Source organism: Rhineura floridana, chromosome 13 (genome assembly GCF_030035675.1).
Source record: "Rhineura floridana isolate rRhiFlo1 chromosome 13, rRhiFlo1.hap2, whole genome shotgun sequence".
Classification (NCBI taxonomy): Eukaryota; Metazoa; Chordata; class Lepidosauria; order Squamata; family Rhineuridae; genus Rhineura; species Rhineura floridana.
In genome coordinates, this window is record NC_084492.1 from 31,673,340 (window position 1) to 31,690,338 (window position 16,999).

At 43.4% G+C, this 16,999-nt stretch overlaps 1 protein-coding gene and 1 pseudogene across 1 annotated transcript in view; both read left to right on the forward strand.

Annotated features, from left to right (window-relative positions):
- Positions 1-16,999, forward strand: part of FTO (FTO alpha-ketoglutarate dependent dioxygenase) — a 326,926-nt gene that overhangs the window by 284,711 nt on the left and 25,216 nt on the right. The gene's annotated exons all lie outside the window — the stretch shown is intronic.
- Positions 3,244-3,362, forward strand: LOC133369513 (5S ribosomal RNA; annotated as a pseudogene).

Here is a 16,999-nt window from a genome sequence, read left to right on the forward strand (position 1 = left end):
CACAAAAAATTTCCATTAGTAATGCATACTCAAAATGCTCATTTTATGCTCATAATCCAAGCCAGTGTGCATCTTGTCCTGGTGGTTGAACACTTGTGCAATTCTAGGCACCAGTGACCCTAGGAAATGCTATTTTCCCAGGGCCCCCAGATCCTTAGATATCCCAGGACCCCTTACTGAATATGACATCACAAGGAACATGACAGGGTCTGAATTTCAGAATTCAACCTTTCCCCCCATTACGAAATCCCATTAGAAATGCCACAAACTCATACTGCAAGTGGCACAAGTTGTGACAGAACTTCTGTAGGGACACCCAAGGTCCTGTGTTAAAACCAATGGGATTTTTTACCAGATCCCTGTATCAAAAACAGGTCTGGTTAACTGTTTAGCTAGATAGCACAGGGAGATCACTTTTAGAAGAAGTCAAAATCCTGCTAGGGCGCCCAGAACAAGTTGTTTGGTCTTCTGAAGACTGCACAGTCCCTTGTTGTAATTATGAGGTTAACATCTAGCTTTTTCCAGCTTCTCATGGAAAATGTACAGATAGGGTGTATTCATGTAATGGACTGTTTTGGACATTGATTTCTGAAGGTTTGTTAGATAAATGCTGACATCACAGATTGATGTCTCTTTAAAACAGTGTCTGGCGCACAACCATTGGAAGAATCAAAAATATTGACTTACCGTTTGCTTGGAGGATCCACTAGAGGCTTCCTTTGCATTAATAGGATCCATCAATTTAGGTGTTCCTTAATTATTCTAAATTTACATCTCACAGCCCAAAAGGGCCTGTTCAGCCAATTTGATCCTGTACCAGGTAATTGAGCAATCCACCCAAGAAAATAAATGACATAAGATGTGAACGTCATTTTTGTTGATCACAGTACTGTGATGTTGTCTTTTAACAGTTAACAGAGTTTAGAATATCTAGGCCCATTTACCCGCTTGGCACAGTGATGACATTGATTAGCTGGATAACTCAGGCTATCCCAAAAGCAATTGGGTTGTTCAGCGAAATGCATGCATGCAAAATAAAGTTGACTGGTTTTTTGCTTGTGTTTAACCCTTCACCCTGGTACCATCAATAGATTGAAGACGTCGTTTGTATCTGCAAGTGTTTCTTTAATTAAGACCTTTTAAAAATCTTTGCTATTGATTCATTCCATTATCCTATTGATTAACTGCACTGGATTGTGTACTTGGTCTTTAGTGGAAAGAAACAGACTCAGCCTCCTGTCATTATCAACAGATGTGAACTGTAAGCCATGCTCAGCGTCCATGCCTGCCAAAGAGTCTTGAGTTTTAATGACGTACCGGCTGCTGTTGCCTGTATTACATGAGAGGAGCCAGTTGTCTAGAGTTTGTGGGGTGGCCAAGCATGAATGTTCCCTTCCAGTTATTCACAGACCAGTTGCTTCCCAGGGAAGGTTGAGATGTTCTGCTTTGCACCTGTAAGTTAACATCTAGCAAGTCTCTATTTGGAGCAGCATATTATCATAGTTCACCCACAGATGTCATCTCTGTGCTGTCATCCAGATTTCTATATTGAAGAGTCAGTTGACTGTACTAAACATTTGATTGCTTGAGTTCTGCAAAACTGGGTTCTTAACATCAGAGCATATGAAGTGCCCAGCTGGATCAGGCCAAAGGTCCATCTAGTCCAGCATCCTGTTCTCATTGTGGCTCACCAGATGCCAATGGGAAGCCTGCAGGCAGGACCTGAGTGCATCAGGACTCTCCCCCATCTGTGATTCCCACCCATCTGTGATTCCCAGTAACTGGCTTTCAGAGGCATCCTACCTCCAACAGTGGAGGTAGAGCATAGACATCATGGCTGGTAGCCACTGATAGCCTTCTCCTCCCTGGATTTCTCTAATCCTCTTTTAAAGCCATCCAAGTTGGTGGCCATCCTTATATCTTGTTGGAAGCATATTCCATAGTTTAACTATGCACTGTGTGAAGAAGTACTGTCTTTTGTCTGTTCTATATCTTCTGACATTCAGATTCATTGGATGGCATCAAGTTCTAGTGTTATAAGAGAGGGGGGGAACTCCTCCTGCCCACCTTCTCTACACAATGCACCATATTATACACACCCCTGACTCACCTTTTCTCTAAACTAAGAAGCCCCAAATGCTGTAACCTTTCCTCTTAGGGAAATTGCTCCAACCCCTTAAGCATTTTGACTGCCCTTTTCTGAACATTTTCCAGCTCTACAATATTCTTTTTGAGGTGAGGCTGCCAGAACTATACAAGTATTCCAAGTGTGGTTGCACCACAGATGTGTGTAATGGCATGATTTTGGCAGTTTTATTTTCAGTCCCTTTCCTAATGATCCCTAGTGTGGCATTCACTTTTTCCACGGCTCTCACAACACACACTGGTTTAGCATCTTCATGGGTGTGTGTGACTGAGAATTAACACAGCAAGGTATGTGACAGAGACTCTGTCTGCTCAATCTTATGCTAGTAAGTAGACCCCACTGACTGTATTCCCTAGGAAATGCATGTAGGGGAGGGAAGGAAGCATCTGTCAATTTGATCTCTCAGTTACTCATTTTTCCAGTCTTAAATTCAGTTTGCCACATTTCTGCAGCAATTTACAATTTTTTTTAAAAAAATCCTCATGAAAATTCTCCAGCATTTTAATGTGGGTTTCTCCTAAATATGCAGTTTTTCACAAGCAATTTCTTCCAGAGCTTGGAAAAGTTACTTTTTTGAACTACAACTCCCATCAGCCCAGTCCAGTGGCCATGCTGGCTGGGGCTGATGGGAGTTGTAGTTCCAAAAAAGTAACTTTTCCAAGCTCTGATTTCTTCTAATGTAATGCATTTTTGTATATTTTCACTAATATATTCCTTTTTATGCACACACTCCCCTAATATATGTGTTTTTGCAAGCATTGCTTAATTGGAGAACTGCATTGCAACATCCAGAACAGTGTGAATTCTGAAGGGTGGCTGTGTTTCAATTTTCAGGTTATTTTGAAAACTGTGGATTTGATAAATTCGGCTTTAAATGCAAACTGAATCAAATTTCTGCCCCATCCCTCATGTAGGATTACAGCCTGTGCTGTTTGGGAATTCTTTGATCTTGGTAAAGACCTTTGCTTTTCTCTTATTTATTTATTTACTTGATATCTTACCTGAATGTTGGACTCTTGATGCAATTTTTGGCACAGCGAATGGGATTCATGGTTGTTGGTAACCCCTGAAATTATCTGTATACATGTAACGTACCTGCCTACAGCCATACTACCCTGAACAAGCCCAATCTTGTCTGATCTCGGAAGCTACGCAGGGTCAGGCCTGGTTAGTACTTGGATGGGAGATCACCTGGGAATATCGGGTGCTGCTGGCTTAGAGGAAGGCAATGGTAAACCCCCTCTGACTACCACTTACCATGAAAACACACAGGACATATTACATCAAACAGAACATCACCTGCAGGTCCTGCAGTACAATTTATGTCATCGAATGCAAAAGACCAGGATGTCGTATCCAATACATAGGAAAAACCACAACTGTCCTGCGCAAATGCTTCAGAAACCACAAATCGGCAGTCTTAACAAAAAAAGTGGAGCAACCAGTTGCAAAACATTTCAACATGGAGGGTCACATCCTGTTCGACTTTTCTATAACAGCTATAGAGATGGCAACAGATCCAGCAGCATTGACTAAAAGGGAGAACTTCTGCATATACTCTCTGGACACATTGGCACCACATGGCCTGAACCTGGAGGACAGTACCACCACTACTTAGCTTCTGCAAATGAAGCCCCTCTGAGCATTCCATCCTCAAAGCTCTATAACTGCCACCTTGGTAACAGCATTTATATGTTGGCAGCTGATGAAGGCGGAAGCTGAAATGTTATGGTATTACAATAAAAACCTCTGTTTTGTTAATCACAAGTGTGTGTGTATGAACATAATTTGTCCTAGTGCTTGTATAGTACATATATATATATGTAAGATTCATAGAGTCACCATAAGTCATAATTGACTTGAAGGCATATAACAACAACAAAACATACCTAAGGTTTGGGAAGAAAAGGAAGAGAAGGCACCAGTATGAAACACAAGGAGTTGTATGTATCTGAGCTGTGTCTTTATTGGCTTGATTAATTTCAGATGAAGACTCTTCTTCACTATGTTATGCATTCTCCGTTGCAGCTGGAGTCAACACCTACATGCTCCCTTATATCTCTAAGTGAAGAATTATCTAGCCATCTGTGTTTCCCTTTTGCTTACAGGAATTCATTCCTCTCTCTCCCTACATGTTTGTCAATCTGAAAATGACTTGAGGCATCACTCATAAATAACTCTGAGTGCTACCGTGATACTTGTCTGTTCAATTTGATTCCCAACATTCCCAATTCTAAACATACACAGAGGGTGAGATCCAATGTTAAGTCACACTCAGTAAACCCATTGAAATTGATGGAATTTACTGTAATTGTCCATTAATATTATTTGGTCTGCTATCAGTAAGGATTGGGGGGGTGGGATGGATTCCGTTCGTATTCAAAGGTAAACTTACCTAATTCACACTTTCTGAACTAATATGGGAACCAAAACATGGCCATTCTTCAAAATTTGCACTTTTCCAAATTTCTCCATCCATGCATAAAAATGCATATACTGAAGTAAAGTGTGCATAACAGGCATATTGTTAGTGAAAATAACACACAAAAATGCATTGTCCTAGGGAAAATTGCTTTGCAAAAAATGTCTTTATTCAGCAAGATTGCTTATAAAATGTGTATTAGGAGAACGATGAATTTTCATGCCAATTTTTTTAAAAAAATTGCAAACTGATGTGGAAATGTGGAGAACTGAATTTAAGATTGGAAAACTGAGATGAACTGAAACTGACAGGTTTTCCCGTCCTTATCTCTGAGGATGACAAAGTTGGATATTGCCCAACGATATAACAACAAAGTAATTAAATAACAAGGCATAGAAAAGCCAGAATGGTGTTAAGGTTAGAGCATCAGAGAAGCAGAGAGACTCTCTTGGCCGGACCCACCTCACAGGATTGTTGTGAGGATGAAATGGCAGGCGAGGGGAGAACCATGTACATCCCCTTGAGTTCCCATCTGTGCTATACATTTCAAGCAATATCATACCACTTTGAACAGGCATGGCTTCTCCCAAAAATCCTGGGTACTGTAGTTTGTTAAGGGCACTGAGAAGTATTAGAAGACCACCTCTATTCCCTTCACAGAGCTACAATTCTCAAGTGTGGTTGAACTCTCAGCTCCTCTTCCAAGGGAACTCTGGGAATTGTAGCTCTGTGAGGGGAATAAGGGAGTTTCCTAACAACTGTCAGCACCCTTAACATACTACAGTTCCCAGGATTCTTTGTGGGGGGGGGCAGCCATGACTGTAAAAGTGGTATGATAACTGCTTTGAATGTATAGTGCAGATGGGGCCTGTATCTATAAATCAGTTTGACTGGATTGGAATTTCAGCATTGCAGCTGAACACCCTAAAACTTTAGGGAGGTACTCAATTTACTCCTACTCAGAGTAGACCCATCAAAGTTAAGAAATATTGCTAAGTCTGCAATCCAATGCACACTTACCTGGGAGTAAGTCCCATTGAACCCATGTATTGGGTTTCAACCTAATTTAGGTTCATTCATTTCAGTGGTCTACTGTAAATAGAACCAGAACTATCACTAGAAGCTAAAATGATGAAACTGAGGTTATCATACTTTGGACGCATAATGAGAAGACATGATTCACTAGAAAAGACAGTAATGCTGGGAAAAACAGAAGGGAGTAGAAAAAGAGGAAGGCCAAACAAGAGATGGATTGATTCCATCAAGGAAGCCACAGACCTGAACTTACAAGATCTGAACAGGGTGGTTCATGACAGATGCTATTGGAGGTTGCTGATTCATAGGGTTGCCATAAGCCGTAATCGAAGGGATATAACAAACAAACAAACCCAAGTAGAACTTAGTGTTCTAAATACCAATGAAAAAGACTAACTATGGGTTGTATTCAAGTAGAACTTCGTTGAATACAGCCCATCGTTTTCATTGGTATTTAGCATGAAAACGTTACCAATTGGACTGTTGCAAGGAGAGCTTACTTCCAGCCTGTTTCGTTGAGTTCACTTCATGTTTCTGTTGTCGTGCATGTCTGTTCTAATCCCAAACCATCACCTGTCCCTTGGCAAGGAACTGGGCATTCCTGGGTCGCTTGTATTCTGTTAAAGCAGTTGAGATACTCCAAGAATCTCCAAAGGACAGACAAGTCCTTTTGCAGAGTGCTCCTTGGCGGATACGTCAGACTCAGACACTGCTTTACCTCCCGCTATAGTGTGGCAACTTGGAATGTTCCCACTACGTTTGTAGATGCACAAATGCCAGAATGAGATCATAAAGAGAAAAACACCTGGCTAGAGCTTAGAGCAGTAGCTCTAGAAAGCCTCCTGCTGCAGCATACAGAACAGTCATTTTGCATTCTGCAAGATAAGATTAGGCTGCCGTTTTTAAAAGCTTTTGTGCACACATTAAGAAGGGCTTTGATCAGCGGTTGATATGTGTGTGACTCTATTACAGCCTATGCGGCTTGCATAGGGCAGTCTCCTCTGACCCGCTCCCTCTGGTGTGTGTACAGGAGGCTCTGGAAAGGCTGGTTGTTCTCCTGGTATTCTTCAAAGTTGCTTTGGATCTTGGTATTGCCATGCTTTCCCTTCCTCCCTCCAAATAATCAGAATCGGTTTCAGAATTACAGGTGTGAGTAGAAAATTAGGTATTAGTGGCAAAAAAAATGGAAATGGACTGCCTTCAAGTCGATCCCGACTTATGGCGACCCTATGAATAGGGTTTTCATGGTAAGCGGCATTCAGAGGGGGTTTACTGTTGCCTTCCTCTGAGGCTAGTCCTCCCCAGCTGGCTAGGGCCTGCTCAGCTTGCCACAGCTGCACAAGCCAGCCCCTTCCTTGTCCGCAACTACCAGATGGGGGGCAACTGGGCTCCTTGGGACTATGCAGCTTGCCCACGGCTGCACAGATGTCAGGGCATGTAACCCCTGAGCCACTCCCTGTGGGGGTGATCTTTAGCTGGCCCTTGATACCCAGGAGACATGAGTGGGGATTGGAAGTCACAGACTCTGGACTCCTCCCTGCCAGGCTCTCCTCCCCTCTGTGCTATACCAGCTGCAGTATTAGTGGCAGGAAGGGAGAAAATGTCAGAGACCTATAAGGCTTTTTTGCACCAAAAAGTTGGTTGTGAGTTTGACACATTTGAACAGCTCCGGGCTGGATTGGATGATGCTTCTCCAGCGGAGAAGGGCTGTAGCTCCATGGTAGAGCATCTGCTTTGCATGCAGAAGGAGGTCCCAGCTTCAACTCCAGGTAGGGCTGGGAGAGATCTGAAATCCCAGACAGCCATTGCCAGTCAGTGTGGACAACACTGAGGTAGATGGACCAATGGTCGGACTCTGTATAAGGCAGTCTCCTGCGCTTCTAGTCCAGCCCATGTGGATGGGGGGGGACTGAGAGTGGACCTGCTCTACTTCTGTCACCCCGTCTGCATCTACACAGGGATGGAATGTCCCAATATGCCCCAAAGCAGGAAAGCATCACCAAAAAAGATGACATATATTGGTATGTATAGATGTTAATTTAGAAATAATTGCTATTAATCTAAATAGAAATACAATGCATCTTGCCATAGTGGGGGAAGAATATGGAAAGCAGCAAGCCTAGGGGGCTCTCATCAGTAAGCCCCCTGCTAAGGTACTGGCCCTTGGCAGAAGCCCGATGATGCCAGTGCTTGGTACTGGCTCTAGATGTACATATGCGCTCCATGAATGCAAACACACTATTGCTTAGAGCTGCAGACTCATTCCAGTCACTGGGGTCGGGAAGCTTTTTCAGCCTGAGGATCACGTTCCCTTCACAACAACTATCCAGGGGCCACATGCCAGTAGTGGGCAGAGCCAGAGCCAAAAGTGTGCGGAGCAATGAATGTACATTTTTTCATTTTTTTAAAGTTCATTTTTTGTTCAGTATGCTAGCTTCTACACACACTTTTTCAATTAAAAAATTGTAATAAAATGCTGGTAAGATACCTGGGGGACACTAACTTGTGCAAGATTGGTAGTGTCAGAATTTATTTTCCAACACCCCTTCTGTATCCTCCATCCAGGCGAGCCAGAATCATTGTCACGGTTCAAGATCACATTCCAGACAGGCAGGGGAAAAAACACCTCAATGAGGGTGTGAAACGAGGCCAGTGAAGGGAATGAGGATATGGGGATATGGGGAGAGTCCTGAGGGCCAGACAGAAAGGTTCCGAGGGCCATATGTGGGGCCCCAGGACAAAGTTCCCCGCCCCTGTGGTAGAGTTTGCACAGGGTTCTTTATTTTTATTTTCAGTTTTCTTTCTATTTCGTAACTCACATTCTGCAGGAGACTTACAGTGTGTTTTTTATGTAAAAGAATTACAATCTTTGTTAAATGCTTCTAGGAGCACTAGTTGCAGTTTGATTTCCCTGCTAATTATACTTAAGCAGACAACAGTTGCCCTGATGAACGTTAATATGGCATATTGGCATTCTTTCCTAGAGCAAATGAGAACTTTTTTTAAAAGTGTTATACTTTAAAAAAAACGCACAGAGATATATTGGAAAATAAATTCTGACACTGCCAATCTTGCAGAAGTTATTGTTCCCTAGGTATTACCAGCATTTTATTACAATTATTAAAAAAAAGACAACCACCCACCCAACTCAGATTTATATTGTTTTGATTATTGAGATTTGCCCACAGATCAACTGAGCAATTAAAAATCTCTAAATAACATTGCCTGAATTGTCAGACAAAGGATGACTTTCCCACTGGAACAAGGTTTATTTTTAAAGTGGATATTTCTATCTGAAATGTCTCCCACCAGCAAATGATTTCACTAATTGGAATAAACAGAAATATTCTTGCCAGTTTAACAATCCATGACATCCTAATGTGATAAGAATCTAAACATTTTTCCCCCTTTCAGGCAAGCTGAAATAATTTTAGAATAGCAGCCATTTTAATCGCTGTGGCAAATCAGCCAAAGAACCTGATGTCAATGAAAGACTAAGGTTCAAGCTGAAAGGTCAGTAAATTGATTCATGTGATACAGTCCATTCTGAACTGTATCGCTTCAGATTGCATGGGGGTGGGGCAGAGAGGGCTGCATGTTTGAATGAATATAAAACAAATATCCCTGCATGTAGAAAGCTAGCACATCAGAATGAAAGCTTCTAACTTAACTGTTCCCCAGATTTTTTACTTCTCCATGCAGCACATAGTTAACTATGGAATTCACTCCCACAAGAGGTAGTGATGGCCACCAACCTGGATGGCTTTAAAAGAAGATCACACAAATTCATGAAGGACAAAGCTATCATTGGCTGCTGGTCATGATGGCTATGCTCTGCCACCATAATCAGAGGCAGTATGATTCTGAATACCAGTTGCTGGAAACCACAGGAAGGGAGAGTGCACTTACACTTCCCATGGGCACCTGATTGGACAGTGTGAGAACAGGATGCTGGATAAGGTGGGCCACTGGCCTGATCCAGCAGGCTCTTTTTATGTTCAGAGTAATTTTCTACCTGCAAGACTATTCATACCTGTAGTCCAGGAAGAACAGAAGCATGTGGGTTTCTTCTTCTTCTAAGTATGTCAGGAGGCCAGAAAAAGTGAACTGGTATATTTATTGGAGCCACATTGGGACATTTGAACAATTGTTTTAAAAAATCAGAACGTTAACAAGATAAATAACCTGGGTATTATTTTAAATAATAATAACCCATTTCAGTCTGGGTTCAGGCCTGGTTATGGGACTGAATCAGCCTTGGTCGCCCTGATGGATGACCTTTATTGGGAGAAGGACAGGGGGAGTGTGACCCTGTTATTCTTACTTCATCTCTCAGTGGCTTTTGATACCATTGACCATGGTATCCTTCTGGGCTGACTTGGTGAGATGGGTATTGGAAGCACTGTTTTTCAGAAAATAGCATTTGGTGATTGTTTTTCACCCCTGGGCAGTTGTGCTGTGGGGTTCTGCAGGGTACCTACCATCTTGTCCCCCATGCTGTTTAACATCTATATGAAGCCCTTGGGAGCTGTTATCAGGAGACTGGGGCAAGGTGTCTGCAGTATTTCTCTGCAGCTCTATTTCTCTGTAACATCTGGATCAGGAGAGGCCATGCAAGCCCTGGACCGCTGCCTGGACTTGGTGGTGGGCTGGATGAGGGGAAATAAACTGAGTCTGAATCCTAGCAAGATGGAGGCACTGTAGGTTGGTGGTTTCGAGTTCAGATAATTGGTCAGTTGCCTGCTTTGGATGAGATAGTACTCCATCTGAAAGAGCAGATCTGTAGACTGGAGGTGCTCCTGGATCCATCTTTGTCACTAGAGGCCTAGGTTGCTCCACCTGCCTTTGCCTCAATCCCCACCCACCCTGCCCACCACGTGGCCTCCGGAAGGTCGCCCAGAGGGGAATGTGGGCTGGAAAATGGTTCCCTATCCCTGATCTGAGCAAGGCGGTATGGGAAAATTCGGTTTATTTGCATCCTCCAATTGTTACTGTATGTTTAACGAGGTTGTGACTCTTGAGAGCCAGTGTGGTGTAGTGTTTAGGGTGTTGGACTATGACCTGGGAGATCAGGGTTCAAATCCCCACAGAGCCATCAAGCTCACTGGGTGACCTTGGGCCAGTCACTGCCTCTCAACCTCAGAGAAAGGCAATAATAAAGCCCCTCTGAATACCACTTACCATGAAAACCCTATTCATAGGGTCCCCATAAGTCGGGATCGACTTGAAGGCAGTCCGTTTCCATTTCAACTCTTTCTTAGGCCACATTCACATCATGCATTTAAAGCACTGTGATACCACTTTAGATACTCGTGGATTCCCCCCAAGAATCCTGGGAACTGTAGTTTATTAAGGTGGTGGTTGTTTGTATGGTAATTTGTAAAGAATTCCCTGGGAAGAATAAGTGATTGTCAAACCATTCTGGGAATTGTGAGGGGAAAAGCGGTCTCCTAATACCTCTCAGCACCCTTAACAACCTACAGTTCACAGGATTCTTGGGGGGGAGTTCCATGAGTATTTAAAGCAGTATGATACCACTTTAAATGTATAGTGCAGATGTGGACTATCATGCTAACCTCACTGTTCTATTGCTTTTATAGTTAAAATAATATGGATACTATAGTGCCATCAAAGCAAAATGAAATGTTGGTGCATTCTAAGCTTTAAAGATAACATAATGAGATCAGAGGGTTTTTGTTTTTTTTAAATTGCCTCCAGAGAAACTATCTCACGCTTAATTAGTGAAAAGTAACTTTAAAATAACAGTGATGCTGCTCAGCACATAGGACACTGTAATGAATGGATAGAAAAGAATAAAAGTGGCTTCCAATAGCTCAAGAAAACTGCCGAGCAGTTTGTGAACAATGCCGCTTTCAAAATTGATGTCAAACTCTTCAGATGACCAAATATGTCCTTATCTGTAATAGAGTCTTTTACAAGCTTTGCCTGCCCTGTAATTTTCTGTTCAATTTAGATAGCAGATTTAATTAACTGTTGGTGAAACAACTGTTCTTTAATAAACCTGTAATAAAAATTGAATTTTATACCACATGAAACTTACCGTGACAAACTCTTATGCACTTTGAAATGCCAATTCTAGTAAGAAAGCCAGAATTTTCTTCCCCCGCCTCACGTCAGGAACTATGCCAGGTAAGAATACTAAAAAGAAGCACTGTGAGAAAACTCACCCAGTGCATTGATTTTGACCGTGTTACTCTGCCTTTCTTGAAGGGAATCGTGTCTGAACTGCTTCCATTTCATCTTCACAACAAGCCTGTGGAATAGATTAGGCTTGGAGAGGGTGACTAGGCCAAGGCTGTTGAGTGAGCTTCATGGATGAGTGCAGATTTGAACCCAGGCCTGTTGGCACGGGTTCAACATTCTTCCTCAGGAGTGAGGAAGCTTCTTTAGCCCAAGAGCCACATTGCCTTGAGAGCAACCTTCCAGAGGCTGCATGCCAGTGGTGAGTGAGACCAGAGGCAAAAGCGAGCCAACAATGAATGTGACTCTTACCTTTGACAATAGCCACACTGAAGTCAGAGGTTTCTAGACCCACACATGGCCCCATTTCTCCATCATCCATCCCTGCAAGCGAGTGGCATTAACATAGATCAAGGACACATTCTAGCCAGGCAAAGGACTCAAGGAGGGCTGGTAACAGCTGGAGCTTGAGAAGAGAGTGTTGCTTAGGGGAGAACCTTGAGGATCAGATACAGAACTCTGGAGGGCCACATTTGGTCCCTAGGCCAGAGGTCCCGACCTATACTTCAGCTGCTATGCTTCAGCCTTGTGCAGAAGTTCAGTGAATCTGGGGGGACGGGTAGGAATATGCCTGCTGTCCTCATTCCCAACCTCCATGCCTTCATTTATTCAGGGTCAACTGTGTGCGCAGAGTCTGTTAGTGTAACTGGAGTCCCTTCCTTTTGCATGGAAAGAGCTTGGTTGCATTCAGAGATGGGGTTCATTGTGTTAGTTTTATTGGTTATAATGCTAACGTTTCTGTTCCATTTTCTAACATTCCTCTCTTTATGACCTGTGGCTTTTTGACTGATATACCACCATGTCGTGCTAAATTTCATTCACACCAGTGAGCGTGGTGCAACACAACAAATGTCATTGCACATGCTGCTACTCCCCCACCCTTAACGCACATCCACACTTTTGTTCCCTCATCATTCTCCCAGGAAAATGGTGGGAAAGAACCATGTGCCAGTATACTGTCCCAAATTTCATCATTTTTCTGGGTGAATGGGGCTGCAAACGGATTTTTTCTGGAACCAATTAACAAGGAAATGAGCACTAAACTTCCACTAGATTCCAGAAGTGGTAAGGAAATATCAGGAAAATGGAGTAAACTGCTGTCTGAATGCAGCCCTTGAGTGCATACAATTTGTTCACCTATGGGCTGTGTTCTGACCCGTTGGGTGGAGGGTGTGAGGGGACACTCTAGGTACAGTCCTGACCCCCCATCCCATCTGTCTATTTTTATTGTATTGCATTTTAAAATATTTGTCAACCCCTTTCCATTAAAAATTCTCAGAGCAGTTAACTACAGACACCAGATCGATGCAACAACTCAATACAATAAAATCATCATCACTACAGCATTGAAGGCTATTAAAACCACCCTCAGTGGTTGGGAAATGCTTGCACAAAAAGATGCATTTTTAATAAGTGCCAAAAACGTATGATGGTGGTTGGCTCCTGTCCATGCAATCTGTGATGTCACATCGCCACACTGGGTTTCCCCGCCCCTACAAGCAGCAGCCAATGACACAGGCCAGGGGTCAGGAAGCTCAGAGTGATGATGTCACAATTCTCTGGGCGTTCTAATAATTATTAATCTCTTTGTATAGCACTCCCAAGCCTTCAACGCACTTTGCATGCATTATCTAGTTGTAACTTAGACCACAGGGGGTGGGGAACCTTTGACCCTCCCGATGTTGCTGAAGATCAACCCCAGCAATCATGGCCAGTGGCAAGGCATGATGGGAGTTGTAGTTCAGCAACATCTGAAGGTCCAATGGTTCCCCCCACCTTGCTTTACAACAACTCTATAAGGTAAATGACTATTATTGCCCTTTGGAGGGGGGGAGGTCTGAGGCTAAAAGAGGGTGGCACACCTAAAGCCACCTGGCGAGTTCATGGCAGAGGCGGTATTTGAACTCTGGGCCTTCTGATTCACAGCTCAATCCCTTAGCCACTATACTGCACCGGGTCTCATTATGGGGCAAAGTCTGGTTTCACCCACAGTGCCTGTCCTCAAGGAAATCCCCACTTCAGCAGAAGCCGCAGCTGAGCATTACTGCTTCAGAATGGGCTCCTTTGGGAAGAAGGGTGGGGTGGAAATGTAACAAATAAATATGTGGTTTAAGGACGATGTCAGTCGCACACAATGCCAGGCTTCCACCGCACAAGCACACTGCTGGCTAATCCAACCACGCTGCCTACTATGGGAAGAGACATCACTCAGTGGGCGAGCATCTGCCTTGTATGGAGAAGGTCCCAGGTTGAGTCCCCAGAATCTCCAGGTAAAACTGGGAATGTCCCTGTGTGTGTGTGTGTGTGTGTGTGTGTGTGTGTAGAGCTGTGAATCAATCAGCCCCATTTCGTCTGCCCTGTGATACTTTTCATCTTTTGTAGGATGTTTGCACATTTGAGGGAACATCTGTATTTGTCGTTGCTGCAGTTCTTTGGGGTTTTTCTAGCCAAGCACCAGTTTGAAACCTTTCCTTGCCAACCCATGTTTCCTGTGTAGTACATTTGATCTGAGTGATGTTTCCTCGTTGGAACAGGTTGCCCCCACACTCCTTTTGATGGAGAGATGCCCATAAGAACAACTCATCAAGACAACAGTCAGAACTGGTACATTGCATTTATGCTCATGATTTAGTGGGAATACTTTCTTCCCCCTTCCTCATGCTGCTGTTTTGTCTCACTAATGCATTCTGAAGTCTTTTCAGAATCTGCCAGGCCCCGTCCTTCTGTCTTTCAGAGTTATCTTCAACAGAAGCAATAAAAACCTGGGTTGCTTTTTACAGCGTTAAATTCAGCAAGTTGAAATTTGTCATGATGTTTATTCAAGAGGGCCAGGTGTATGTCACAGAGCGGGGAAGTTACTCTTCAGGTAGCTCAAATCTCTGCAAACAAACGGACTACATGAAGAAGCCATTTGTATTCCACTGAGTCCCATAATGCCGAGTGCATTGTTGAGATTTTACAGGAGCCCCATGGAAGCAGATGATGAGATGGCTTCCTCGGAGTGGCAATGGGATGACCTGAACCGCTGTGGGTTGTGTTTTTTTATGCCTCAGGGACTCTGGATTTAGCTCTAGATTTTTTTTTGTTACCTTTCCTCCTCCTCCTCCTCCTTCTCCCTGGGTCACAGTTTGGTCTGAAGGGGTACATTTGATTCAAGCAGGCAGCTGGAAATCAGTTAGGTGGAAAGGTTTGAGTTGCCTCTTGGGTCCACTGTGGAAGCAGCAGGTCAAAGGTAATGTATCGGCAAAGGTTCTGAATGCCCCATTATTATGTAGATTTCTGACGGCAGGGCCCCGATGCTTTTAGACAGAAGTATTGTCAATCGTATTGATCAGTTGATCTGATAATCCAGCAAGACTCCCTGGTGTGTTAAATGCCCTCCTTCCACGTGGCTCTAAGTGTGGAAGGAAGAGTCTGCGTCTGCAGGAAGAAGTCTCAGTGGAATCCCCAAAGTACCACTGCCTGCGATCCAATTGAGCCATGCATGCCAATTACGATTTGTCATTTTTGGCTGGCTACTGCGATAGCCCCCTTTTGTCTGCAGCTGTGTTGTGCCTTCTGCTTTTTCCACCTAGCTTGGCTTAGCATACTTTTATACTTATGCATGTATTGGGAGGAGTGCCATGAAAGGTGTTTGTGGCATGGGTTTTGAGAAGAAAAACGCTTCATTGCTAAATGTGTATCATAGCTTTCCGGGCCAGGGAGATAAGAGTGTCACAGAGGCTCCAAGGGCATTGGACTGTGGATGCATGCAGCCATAGTGGTGTAATTTTTCAAAGTACACTTCAGCACCTCTCATGGCACATTAGTTTCCCCCCAAAAAATAGTTTGGGAATCGCCATTCCAAGAAGTCCAGACCTGGAAAATATTTGACAGGGACTTCTTAGCAGTGTCACCCAGACTATGGAATATTCCACAGCCTAAAGAGGCCCAGTTGTATGCTTTTAGGCATCAGTTAAATGCCTTATTGTTCACTTATTCATTTCAGTAAGCACTCTCTGACACTCTAGCATTTGTTTGTAGATCTGCATGTTTTTTTAAAAGTTTTTTTTTTTGCTTGATTGGTGTTACTTTATGGTGGTTGCTAGCTGGCATGAGGATCCCTTTTTTCCGGGACAGAAAGGGCAGGGACATCAAAACGTTAATGAATATCTGCCAAGAATTGGTGGCACTCCATGGGTAGACAGTTGTTTCCTTCCCTCTGGAAATGCGCAATTAAGAGCCAGTTTAGCGGAGATGAAAAATGCATTGTGGAACTGCCACAGTATTATGAGAACCAAAATTATTTCTCCGAAAGGTATAGCTTTGGCTGCCATAATCCTAACGATAAACTCTGTTACACTAATAAGAGATGGGGGAAACTAATTGCGGTGAAGACAGGACAAATCTTTTTTAATCCCCGTTGTCATCTTGACTAAATCCAAACCTATTTGTATTAACCTTTGCTGACAAGAGTCACATGATGGACATAATTTCTTGTAATTTACCAGCAGTAGAGCTAACCTTTCTTCATCAAATATTCATAAAGGCGTGATTCCCAATGATTTTATGTCTCTTTAAATATTTACAGCTTGTTGTCTGCTTCCTTTCTTTTCCTTCTCTCCCCCCCCCCTTTCTTTCACTTTTTGCTGTAATTTGAACACAGCTGAAGTCAGATGAGATTATGGTTACGTTTCTTTTGCAGCTGAGATACCTACAGGCAAAGTGAGGGAGAGGGAGAGGGAGAATCCAGTGGCCTGTTCTAGGCTGGCGACTACCTTGCCCAGATTAGGTGCATTTCACTCAAGCACAGGAAAGTGTTTGGCCCTTATCTGTCTTTAGGGTGTTGATAGATTGTGAAGCTGCTGAACTGTAGATCACTGATGGAGCTGACACCATTTTCTTCTGGCTTGAATTGAGACTGCAAGTCAAGATAGGGCTGTAGCTCAGTGGCTTTGCATACCGAAGGGTCCCAGGTTCAATCTCCGTCTTCTCCAGGTAGGGCTGGGAAAGAACTCCTGTCTGAACTCCTAGGGAGCTGCTGCCAGTCGGTGTAGACAATACTGAGGTAGATGGACCAATGGTCTGACTCAGTATAAGGCAGCTTCCTATGTTTCTATGATCAACAAACTGAGCGGACATGGGTGTGGAGAAAA